This window comes from Vicugna pacos, unplaced genomic scaffold (genome assembly GCF_048564905.1).
Source record: "Vicugna pacos unplaced genomic scaffold, VicPac4 scaffold_20, whole genome shotgun sequence".
NCBI lineage: Eukaryota > Metazoa > Chordata > Mammalia > Artiodactyla > Camelidae > Vicugna > Vicugna pacos.
This window is the reverse complement of record NW_027328741.1, coordinates 31,381,079-31,393,393: the sequence shown is the minus strand read 5'-3', so window position 1 is coordinate 31,393,393 and position 12,315 is coordinate 31,381,079. Positions and strand designations below refer to the sequence as shown.

General features: G+C 36.7%; 1 pseudogene; it reads left to right on the top strand.

Moving 5' to 3' along the window:
* Positions 1-8,921: 8,921 nt before the first annotated feature.
* LOC107035064 (olfactory receptor 5AK2-like) lies at positions 8,922-9,803 on the top strand (annotated as a pseudogene).
* The last annotated feature ends 2,512 nt before the right edge of the window (positions 9,804-12,315 follow it).

Sequence of the window (12,315 nt, the reverse complement as noted above, 5' to 3'; positions counted from 1 at the left end):
GGCTGATGGCTCCTGGGAAGGACCCCAGGAGCTGGAATAGAACCCAAGAAACCTGCACCCAAGGAATTCGCATGCTCTATTTTTTAAATCGTCATTATGGAAAATTTACCTAATGCAATATTAGGAGGCTACTCATAATGAACCTCCATGTAGCCATCACTCAGCTTCCATAACTCATAACCAATCTTATTTTCAGTAACCACTTCCATTCCCCTCACCTGATTATTTGCAGTCAATTCCTAGATGTTATATCATTTCATCTGTAAATATTTCAATCTGTATGTAAAATATAAGGGTTCTTTTTAAAAACATAACAAAATACCAGTTTTACATCTGAGACTGACAATAAATCCATCAGCATTCAAATTTTAAAAAATACCGGTAGCAAGAGTTAAGACTATACGAAAGAGTCAATGTGGTCTTCCAGAATAAAAAACCATTAGCAACAATGTCTACTGGGCCTTGGCATCTTGGCCTCGGATTTCTCATATCCTAAATAGATGAGGGAATTAAACAGAATGATAGTTGAGTTTTCATCTACCTTTGATATTCTAGCAGTTTTCATAGCTAGATGGATTATCTTGTATTAAAGGTCTGGGAACCCTTTAACATGCCCTCAAAATTTTTGTTAATGATTTCAATAGTATTTCATCTATCTCCCCTACCAGAATGTAAACTTGTTGAGAGTTGAAAATTTATCTGTCATTCACTGCCAGATTCTTAGTGCCTAGAATCGTACCAGGTTCATAGCAGTTCCTCAGTGAATATCTGTTAAAAGATTGGATGATTGAGCCTTTTCCATCTTCAATAACAAAATTGTTTGACCTTGTAGAAATTGTGAGGCATCAGTCATTTGGACAATAAAAAAAATCCAGTAAAATGGTATTACTATAAATTTCACCTTTCTCTATTCATAGAACTTCTTAAATGATCATGGTGATATTATTATTAGCTCTGGAAATGCCCCCCTTGAAAGATATTTTAGGAATTTAGGGCCAAAGCCCAAAGAGGGTGACCAAAATGCATCAGAGCCAGCTGTCTGGGTAGATTCTCTGTATGGAGGATGGAGTGGTAACAGTCAGGTGAAAAGGATCAATACGCCTTATAACAGATGATAGACTGTCAGAAAGGGAAGGCTTGGAGACCACCTACTCCTGCTCTTGCAAAGCTGTTGGACTCGTGCGGTACCTGTTCCTGCCTATGGGAGACTGGTGAGGGCTCAGCTGACCTCCCCTCTGATAGTTTGAGCAGCTAAGGGGCTGGATGGGATGGGAGCTCTGGTTGTTTGGTTTCTATTTGCCTTTGCAGTAAGCTGCCAGGCTCACCACCTGCCCTGAGCTGCTGAGGGGGGCGCCACAGGATGGCTTCCTTTGCAACCCAGCTACTAAGAAATTCTGTATAGGGACCAAGGAAAGTCTTTGTCTCCTTGGACCCTTCTGGACTCCTGTTAGCTGCTTTTCATCAATTTCAGTTTTAACAAATTCCCTTATAAAGCCTCCATTTTACTTTGTCAATATTCAGGCAACAGATTCAAATCTCTTGAGTGCTCCAGTAAACATGGATTAAGTAATTAATTGTATGATACAATTCTTAAACCCATGGAACCTAAAGTCTGAAGTCTCCAAGAGGTTCAGTAACTTGCCCATATTCACTAGGTTAACGGGCAATAGTACCAGGCTTTGGTCACAGGCAGGATGACTCAGAGTTCATGCTTTAAAAACCCCTGTGCCATACAGCCTGCCACCTTGCCCATCCTCCTAGGAAAAAGGTCAAGGAGACAGCCACTCAATACTTCATGATAACCACTGGGAGGTCACCATATACGAAGAGGAGACAATAAAAACATGAATTTATGACATCCTTTTGTTGTTCAGCCAAGGTCCCTACCAGGGCATCTACCGCCTAGAGGAGAAGGGATTTGAATTCTGTAGAATCACTCAGCAGTTCCACTCAGCACGCATAAAGAGCTCTCTAAAATGATGGTCTAGACCTATAGGAAAATAAGCTGGGAACTTTCTTCTACTGATCACCCCAGGATTAACAAGTGAGGCTTGGAGTTCATCATGTTGATGAAGTGAGACATGAATGCCTTTGCTGATGCCAGACAGAGCTTCAGTGGAGGATGCTGGCTATGTAAGGACCCAAAAGTCCGTTATGTATATGACAGTGAGCAGCAGTGAAAGATGAAAGGGAGCCACTCAGATTTGGAGATGCCTACTAACAGTAATACTCCTGATAATCCCTTTCATGGCAACGCCCTTCACAGGTGTACAGGATCAGAAGGTGTAGGCACCTGCATTCCCCACGTGTTGTTCCAGCACCACAAAGGCAGCCACATCTGGTGTCATTAAGCTCTCTCTCTCTCTCTCTTTTTTTTTTTTAACTAAAGGAGAAACAGATTTAGAACATTCTATGTAGAAAATTCAGGATACAAGATCAGGTTTTCAAGATCTAAAATCAGCTTCAGATTGAAACAGATGGTCCCCAAACTCATGAAAGTAAACAAGAGGCCAAGTCCCTACAGGACAGAAACTTGAAAAAAAATTTTTTTTAATTGTCTCAACTAGGAAGCTCAATGCAGTGCACTGAGCTCAGCCCCAGTGTCTGAGATTCTCATGGGGCTAGGTCTAAATCCCACATCCCTCAAAAATAAACCCCCCATTTGTAGCAAAATCAAAATATCACCTTGTCAGCAAGTATAGAAAGGGATAGTCTAACATAAATGGGACTTTATAAAAAAAGTAGCTCTTGTATTCTTCTAAGCAGACACTTGCTATGGTGTCTGGAAGAAAAATCTAAGCCTAGAAGTCAGAGAAATACACTAGGAATTTTTTCTCTTGTTCTTTGCAAGCTCCAGAAAATCTTCCTCCAGAAAATCCAAAGTAGAGACAGAGCAGAGCGTCTACTGATGGGGTGAGTTGGGAGCACTTTGGACATTGAATATTTTTTAAAAATGCCTCAAATATTGTCAGTGCTCAGTAAAAGTTTGGGGACTGAATTAATTCATCCTCATTACCAGTTCACACTTTGGGAAGGGGAGAAGTCAGTTCTAGACTCAAAATTAACTTTACTTAAGAATTTCTTTGAGTTGAACAGTGGTTGCTGGAAGGTAGGGGAAATGAAATGTTGGCCCAAGGGCACAAACTTCCAGTTATAAGAAGAATGAGTTTGGGGGACCTAATGTATAGCATGGTGACTACAGTTAACAGTTCTGTTGAAAGTTGCTGTAGGAGTAGATATTAAACATTCTCCCCATAACAACATCAACAACATGGTAGTTATGTGATGTGAAGGATGTGTTAACTAATGTTACTGCTGTAACATTTAGCAATATGTGTATCAAATCATTACATTATGAACCTTAAACTTACACAACATTATATTTACATTTTACCTCAATAACGCTAGTAGGGGTGGGGAAGAATGTCACTGAAAGAGATACAGGAAAAGTCTGTTGTGATGTAATGTAGAAACTGATGCTAATCAGAGCAGCATTCCTGGAATTGTGCACACTGTGAGTCCCTCTTGTATCCTGTGCTTGTAAGGCAGCATCACTACGTTTTGGTCAAAGAACTTCCTCTGCTTGGAGTTTCCTTCCTGGCTGCACAAATCTCCACCTTAAATAATCCCAAACACATTTCTAGTACATTTTTAAAGCTGCTTATCTCAGAAAAGTCTTCTAGATCCTGTGACAAGAGGAGATCATTCCCTGAACTAAGGTCAGATAGCATTTGGTTTATATCTCCTCTTGGGCACTATTAACTCTGACTTTTGTCACAATCACTGTGACAGTTGAACTTGAGGACTGTGGACTTAACTGATTCACCATTTTTGACCCCAAATCTCAGAACATTGTTTTCAGCAACTGAGTTGCTCTGTTTTTCCTTTGGATTGAATTCACCTCTTTTAACAGTTAACATGGTAATTCCCTTGTTTCTCTGCATATTGCATATTGCATAATATTGCACTATTGCATAATATCCTATTCTTTATACCATGTTTACTTAATTATTAGTTATTTAGTTTCTTCTTAATTTTTTGTCTGCTGTATCACATGGCTTGATTTATATTTTGAAAATCCAATTTGTTAATCTTTGAATTTTAATGATGAGTTTAACCCACTTATATTTATTTTCCTTACTAATTCATTTGGATTCATTTATGCCTCCTCAGATGATTTCTGTTTATCTTGATTTTTCCTATTATTCTTTTTATCTCCTTTATAATCTTTATTCAGATTGATTTTAAAATTCCATTTGTTCCCCTAACCTTTACAAAAAAACTTCCTTTTTTGTCTTTTGTAATTATTGAAAATATATACATCTAAGTAAAATTCTAAAGTACAAGAATTTTAGAGTACCCCAAATCTAATGAATTCTCTGACCTATTAATATAAACTGATATTTTTAATTTATCACCTCCCCATAGACAATATCATTAATATTTAATACTGCCTCTCTTTGTTCCAATATGTTCTTTCCCATGCTTACCAGTTTCTAAGCTTAGCATTTCTTCTTGCTTCTGAGACTTTTTTCAGAGATCACATCCTTCTGACAACAATCTGTAGTAGCATATTTAGTGCACAACTGTTGATGGTAAAGTGTCTCCATTTGATCCTGCATGAGAGTGTTTTATTTTATCCATATTTTTATTAGCTTCTTATTTTTAAATGTAAGACCTTTATAACAAGATATACAATAGATTGTCATTTTAAATGATAGTACAAGAAACACTGATACACATTTCACTTAGATTAACCGGTTCTTTTTCTTTACATCTAGCTTTGTCTGTACATAGAAAACTAGGTAATAAATATTCAACATCTATCTCCTACAAAGGAAATCTGTTATACCCAAGCTTTCACTCCAAAGGAATTTAATATTGATAAAATAACATTTTCTATTATTTATTTAAATTCTACTTGTCCCAACAATATTCTTTATACATACTTTGCTTTCAGATTCAGGATCCAATCAAGGATTGTGCTATAAATTTAGATGTAATGTCTTTCTAGTCTTTTCTTTCTAATATTTTTTTGGTGGGTGAGTTAATTAGTTTTTTTTTTCTTAATGAAGTTACTAGGTATTGAACCCAGGACCTCGTGCATGCTAAGCACACACTGTACCACTGGGGCATACCCTCCCCTCTCTAGTCTTTTCAAATCTTAAACAGTACTCAGTTTTGTTTTTTGTTTCTCTGTCTTTTATGAAATTGACATTTATTTAGGTGTCCAAGCCAATTGATGTGTAGAATTTCCCATCAGCTGGGTTTTTTCAGGTAGCTTCATCTTAATTAGATTCACGATGAACATTTCTGGCATTAAAACAACTGTAGGTACTGCTTTTGACCCTCCCACCATGCCTAACTTGTGTAATTGCGACGTGGGTGTGCAGTTCTAGACTGTGACTGTTTTCTCTCTGCCCTCTGAGGAGCTTATTCTGCTCTCTTCTGGCTTATTGTCATATTGGGAAGTCTGCTTTTTCAGACTCTGTCATTCCCTTTTCTCAGACTACTTTTATTATCTTCTGTTTCCTTTCGTTGTTCAATTTTTTTCACAATGATATTTCTAGGTGTGGACAGTTTTTATTTATTCAGCTTGAAAGGCTTCATACTCTCCAAATTTTGTTAACTTTTGTCATTTCTCAGCCATCATTTCCTGAAACATTCTCTTTCCTTCTGACATGCTAATTTTGTGCATTCTATTCTAACTTCCACATTTCTTAACCTGTCTTTCACTGTTTCCATCTCCTTGTCACTGTGTACAATTTCTAGGAAATTTCTTCATATATGTCTTCCTGCTCACCCCTTCTCTCTGCAGACTTAACTCACCGATTGAGTCATTTCAGTTATTTTTTAAGGAAATCCAATACTCTTTTATAAATCCTTTGGTAGTCTTTTTCTTCCTTGCTTTTATTTTCATTTTTAATTTCTTTAAATAACAAAGATCTATTACTCTATATTCTATACCTGGTAACTAGAATATCCCAAATCCTGTGTTATTCAAACCTGCTATTGTTTCTGCAAAGTATTCTTCAAAATGGCTTTTTCTTTGTTTTTTTTTTAATTTTTTGCATTATAATATCACTGTTACTGATTTTACCTGCAGGAATCTTAAGGTGATCTGGATTATTGGTATATTCCCCTTCAGGATTTTGCTTTGTTTCTGCCAGATAGCTAAGGTATTCACAGCCCAGCAGAGTTCTCTGTTAATTTCTTACCTAGTATTGCAAATTTACACTCCAAACCCATGTGAATTCAAGGTGATAGTTACAAATATTCAGGTAGGACTTCTCCTTCTCCTTCTTCTCCATCTTTTTTTTTTTTTTTTTTTTTGCCAAAGCAGAAGCTCTTTTTCCATCAAGGTGGCTTCGTTCTAAGCCATTACTTACCAAAATTGTATATTTGGGTCCAACTACACTCTGCAAATCTGAAACATAGTTTCCCATCCCTCACTTACATCTCTAAACCAAAGAGCTTTGTTTCATAGAACAACAGAAATCCTTGTGGCAGCTTGAACATCATCTTGTCTGGTTTGCAGGTTCCTTTTAGATCTCCAGGGCTGGGCACTCTTCTTACCTGCTTCTGAGCTCAGTATGACTTTACAGTGATCTTTGTTATGTGTTGTCCAGCATTTTCAGGTGTTGGGTACAATCCGGTTTTCTCACTGTCTTTTATATTATGTGGCTTGGAGCAGAAGGATGAATGGGATTTTCAAAAATAATTCTCCCCACCTCACTTGTTTTGAATCAACCCTCAAGGAACAAACATTTCCACTATTGATTTATATTCAGGAAGATGGATTTCAGATTCTGAAAGCAATTACCAGAGGAGAATTTTCAAAAACTATTTTGTTAAAGGCATTATCACTGGTATTAACAATTCAGTGTCTGAAGCACATTGAATTTGACAATTGTCATTGAAATGTGAGATTTTGGTAAAATGTTAATCTTAATATTTTGCTGGGATACTATTTTGTTAAAGGCATTATCACTGGTATTAAAAATTCAGTGTCTGAAACACATTGAATTTGACAATAGTCATTGAAATGTGAGATTTTGGTAAAATGTTAATCTTAATATTTTGCTGGGATACTACATATAAATTAGTCCTGTGATTTTAGCAGCCACACTCCCACATGCAGTTGTCATTTGATATTCATGATGGTTAGGTTTAGAGAATTTTGAACACTTAATTTCTTTTAATGCCCTAAAAGACAAAGTACAGAGAATAAAAAAAAAACTGACATTGGAGTGTATCAATTATGCTTTCTTTTTTGGAAAATAATGCATTCTAAACCATATAGACTCTCACAACTAACAAGACTCAGTCTTACTTTAACAGTACTCCAATTTACTGTGCATCAGACAATTAAAGGTCACTCATGAATAATCAGAAGCATGACTGCAGTGAGAGCTGATTAAAATAACACTAGCTGTGAGAATAAACAAATCTCAAAATCTCAGTGACTTCTCATACCCGAAGTTCTCAATCACATACAGTCCAGTGGAGGAAACAGTTTGCTGGCAGAGGGTCTCTGCTCCACAGTGTCATTCAAGATCAGAGACTGAACAAGGCTACAATAGTGACGTAGATGGGGCTGCCAGACTTGGCAAATAAAAATGCAAGTCTCACTTAACTGTGAATTTCAAATGAACAGTAATTTTTCATAGATTTTCCATGCAATATTTAAATTTTAGTTATACTAACAAATTATGTGGTTTATCTGCAGTCCTGATTTAACTGGTTGTCCTGTAGTTTATCTTAACACGTGGCTTCCAAAATTTTCCTGAATGTCAGTATCCAGTCAACAGATGAGGGATAAAGGGAGTAGAAAGTCATATGATTCCACTTGGAGGGGAGCAGGGAAGGCCTAGAAGCAGCATTCTTTCCTTTTGCCCATGTTCCACTGGCCAAAAAGGGTATCCTGGCCAAACTTAAGAAAGTTCGATTGGAAGTGATGTTTAACTGTGTGCCTAGAAGAGAAAGGAGATCTACTGATGAGGCCATTTCTGCCTCAGCAAAGGCCCATGACACATTACTCCACACTGAGCAGTGCTCAGCAGTTGGAGTCATGTTTAAGAGTAAAGGAACTAGAATAGAGGATTTGGGGGGCTTACAGAATATGAAAAATTATAGAAGAAAACAACTCAGCTGTATTCCTAACCAGGTACATAGGTAACAAAATTCAGAGTGGAAAACAAAGAGCTCTGTGATTTAAAATATGCTATCATTATATACTAATAGTGTTATTACAAGATGATTTGTCCTGCAGATGGGCTATGGCTAAAGAGAAAAACAAGGAAATGGGAAATGCAGGACTATCTCTTAGAAATCCATAAATATATATATACACAAATAAAAGTGTGTGTGTGTGTATATATAAATATATGTATTTATGTATATATATACATACAGTTGCATGCTAAGGATGATGGTATAAAGATGCTCTGAAGTCTTCCATGCATATGTGAATCATAAACAAATCTCAGAAAATTTCCCTAGTGAATGCTGCTAACTTCAGGAACTTGACCAGGATTCAAATGATAAGTGGTTGAGAAAAGCTATAGGTTGTTGAAAGGTACAAAATCATATAAGAATATTGGTTTAAGCAAATATGAATACATTTTTAATATAATGAAAATGTGTTAATCTGTGTTTCCTAGATTAACACATATTAGAAATCAGTCTTCTTCTATGAAATCTTACTTATTTTGGAGATGAATCCATGGCTCACATATCACTGTTTTTGTGGTGGGTTTTTATCAAGAAAATAGAAAAAAAATTGGAAAGAAATAAGCCCTGATGTGAGTGTTTGCCATGAAAATCAAAAAACGGTGACTGGAATATAACCTTTCATGTTTAAGAAGATTTATTTTCTTTTCTTGGTCCTCATCTTGGTCCTTTTTAGGCTTTTGATAGTCATGACACAAGGAAATAGCACTAGAGTGACTGAATTCTTTCTTCAGGGATTTGGTGCCCAACACAAATTTCAGTATGTCCTCTTAACTATATTTTTGGTCATCTATGTGAAGTCCAGACTTCAGACACCCATGTACTTTTTCCTACAACATTTAGTTTTTGTTGATATCTGTTACAGTTCTGCTATCATTCCCAAGACAATGCAAAACTTCATAGTAGAAAACAAATCAATATAATTCAAGGGCTGTGTCATGCAATTATTGGTTTATGCAACATTTGTGACCACTGACTGCTACCTCCTGGTGACTATGGCAGTGGACCATTATGTGGCCATCTGTAACCCACTTTGCTATCCCATAGTCATGTCCCAGAGAGTCTGCATCCAGTTGGTAGCTGGTTCATATGTCATGGGCACTATAAATGCTTCTGTGCACACAGGGTTTACATTTCAGTGTTCTTCTGAAAGGGCAACACCATCAATCACTTCTTACTTGACATTCCTCCAATCCTCACCCTCTCATGCTCCAACATTGACATCAACATCATGCTACTTGTAGTCTTTGTGGGATTTAACTTGGTGATCACCGTGTCAGTCATCAAATGTTCCTACACGTGTAACCTGGCTGCCATCCTCAAGATGTCTTCCAGTTCAGGGAGGAAAAAAGCCTTCTCCACGTGTTCCTCCCAAATGATGCAGTCACCATTTTCTGTGGGACCCTCTCTTACATGTACTTACAGCCTCATTCTAATAATTCCCAGGAGAACATGAAAGTGGCTTCTGTATTTTACAGCATTGTGATTCCCATGTTGAACCCCTGATCTAAAGTCTGAGAAATAAGGAGGTAAAAGAAGCTCTAAAAGTGATGGGGAAGAAATTCTTCTAGATTGGACCCCAAGGGTTAAAATGCAGCACACCAAAGTATGCAGTAAAGATGTTTGACCATATTTAATGTTTCTGAAATAGGGAACCTGTTCACCTCTTAAACCAGTGATACCTCCTTCAGTAGATAATTTCTTAGAATGTAATAAATATAGTGACAGCTCATGGGACTAACTTTTTGGTTATATATTTTGAGAAACATATCACATACTACCCATGAAGAAGAACTCTATGGAACTTATTTCAAATATTAAGGAATATGTGTAGACTTTACAAAGTATAGTTATTACAAATATATTGTAGATACATTCTTAAAGACTGTATTTTGCATATAATCAATATTAAAATTGAAGTTCACTATTTCCTATTCATTTAAACAAGTTCCCCAAATTATCTATGAAGTAGCTCTTTGTATGTTCTGTTCCAATTGTCTTGTATACGTGAATGCAAAATAAATGTACTGCTTTGAAAAGCACCTTATGGCTCAGGCCACTGTACTTCCTACTTACAGCACTTTAAAACACTTACTTCTCATGTGACATTGTGACTTGTTTTGTCATTAGTTACCCTCTTTATTCTGAATCCTCCCTTTTCTTGTGGAAGTTAAGTAAACTTCTAGAAATAGTTTCTATCTCTCTAATAGAAATAGAAAACATAGAATGTAAATGGATCTAAAATGGCAGTGGTCATTCATTTATGAAAGGTGTACCAATCATTTTAGACCAGACAGAAAATTTTAAACTTAGAGATGCACTGAGAAATTCAAGAAGCCAAGAGCACTTTGATTCAGGAAAACAAACTGTTGACAGAAAAACTTTAGTAGATAGATTGTGGGTAAGTGATGGAAATCCTCACATAAATCTAAAGACAACATGCTAGCTAGATGAAAGATCAAGTTTCATATTAAAATAACAGCAGCCAATCTAATGAACTGGCCAGGGAATGTACTGTTAAGTAACAGCACAGGGAGAATTGGGCAAGAGATGAATATATTTTTTTCAAGTACATTATCCTACATAAATTCTAAGAGATCAGTTAAAATTAACCTGAAGTCTGTGCAGCATGACCATAATCTGCCCAGCAAAAGTCTAACTTTAGAAAGAAGAGATCTTGTATCCAGGGCAGATCCATGTGTCTTCAAAGACCAGGACAAGGGACAATAGCTGGAGAATCATGGAAAGTAGACAGAGGATTTCCAGAGACCCTAGAGTGGAAAACTGGAGACTAATGTACAGCATGATGACTGTAGTTAAAACACAGAGCTATACACTTGAAATTTGCTTAGAGAGTAAATTTTAAGCATTGTCACCACAGGAAGGAGAGAAGGAAGGATAGGAAGGGAGGAGGGGGAAAGGAAGGAAAGAAGGATTGGGAGGGAGGAGGGTGGAAGAAAGAGGAAGGAAGCAAAGGAAAGAAAGAAAACTTTAAATATGTGAGATGATGGATATTTTGAACTTAATTGTTATGATCATTTTACTATGTATATCTATATCAAAATACCATGTATATACCTTAAGTATATACAAATGTTATCAGTTATACCTCAAGTAAATTTGGGAGGGAGGTGATCAAGCAAAGAAGAACTTAGTGCACATTGCGAAGTCTAAGTGGCCAAATTAGAAACAGGGCACGAAGTGGAGAGTTGCATAGTACTAGGCATTCAATACCTAAGTGAAAGAAACCCCAAAAGGAAATAAACTGAATGGTAAATGGACAAAAGTAGCAAAAATCTCAGAGTCTTATGTAAGGATGAAACAGTTGATGTGGGTTCTGACACGGGAACAATTAGCAATTGTTAGCACTTGTCGAAGAGAGACATCCCTTCCGGCATTGTGCAGAGTAGCAGTGGTCTGTTGCATAATCACATATGTTTCATAAATCATCAGCTGCCTTAAAGCTGTTTGGGCCCCGTCAAGACTGAGGGGAACAAAAAATATAAACTCCTGTCTTGAGTGAACCAGTATTCTGTGCATCCATTCATGTATTTTTTTTTTTTTTGCAATTTCAAAAATTTACTGGGGGTAGTGTAGAATCACAGGGCACCTACAATTGAATCAGGTACTGACCCTAGCAAGACATTTAGGAAGCATCTAAATCACTAAAGAAATAATAATAATAACTTGTTGACCTATTTCCAAGGAATCAGAGGGATAGAAGTAGGGCTCGTTCCCAGCCTAAAATAGCAGCCTGGGAGCCAGGGAGAAACAACTGGAAGAGTAGCTAGAGGCTGAGACAGGATGAACGCTAAGCAAATATCCATGAAGCAGAAGCCCAAATCTCAACCATTAAGAGGACACCCTCCTAAAAAGTGAAATTAGTAAAGAGTAAAAATGAATAAAATTTTGATACACACAACAACTGGGATGAATTTACAGGGAATTAAGCTAAGATAAAAAAAAAAAGCCAAACCTCAAAGTTGTACACTGTATAGTTCTAGTTATAAGACATATTTGAAATGACAAAATTTTGAATGTTGAAGACAAATGAATGGTTACCAGGGTTAGGGATGGAGTGAA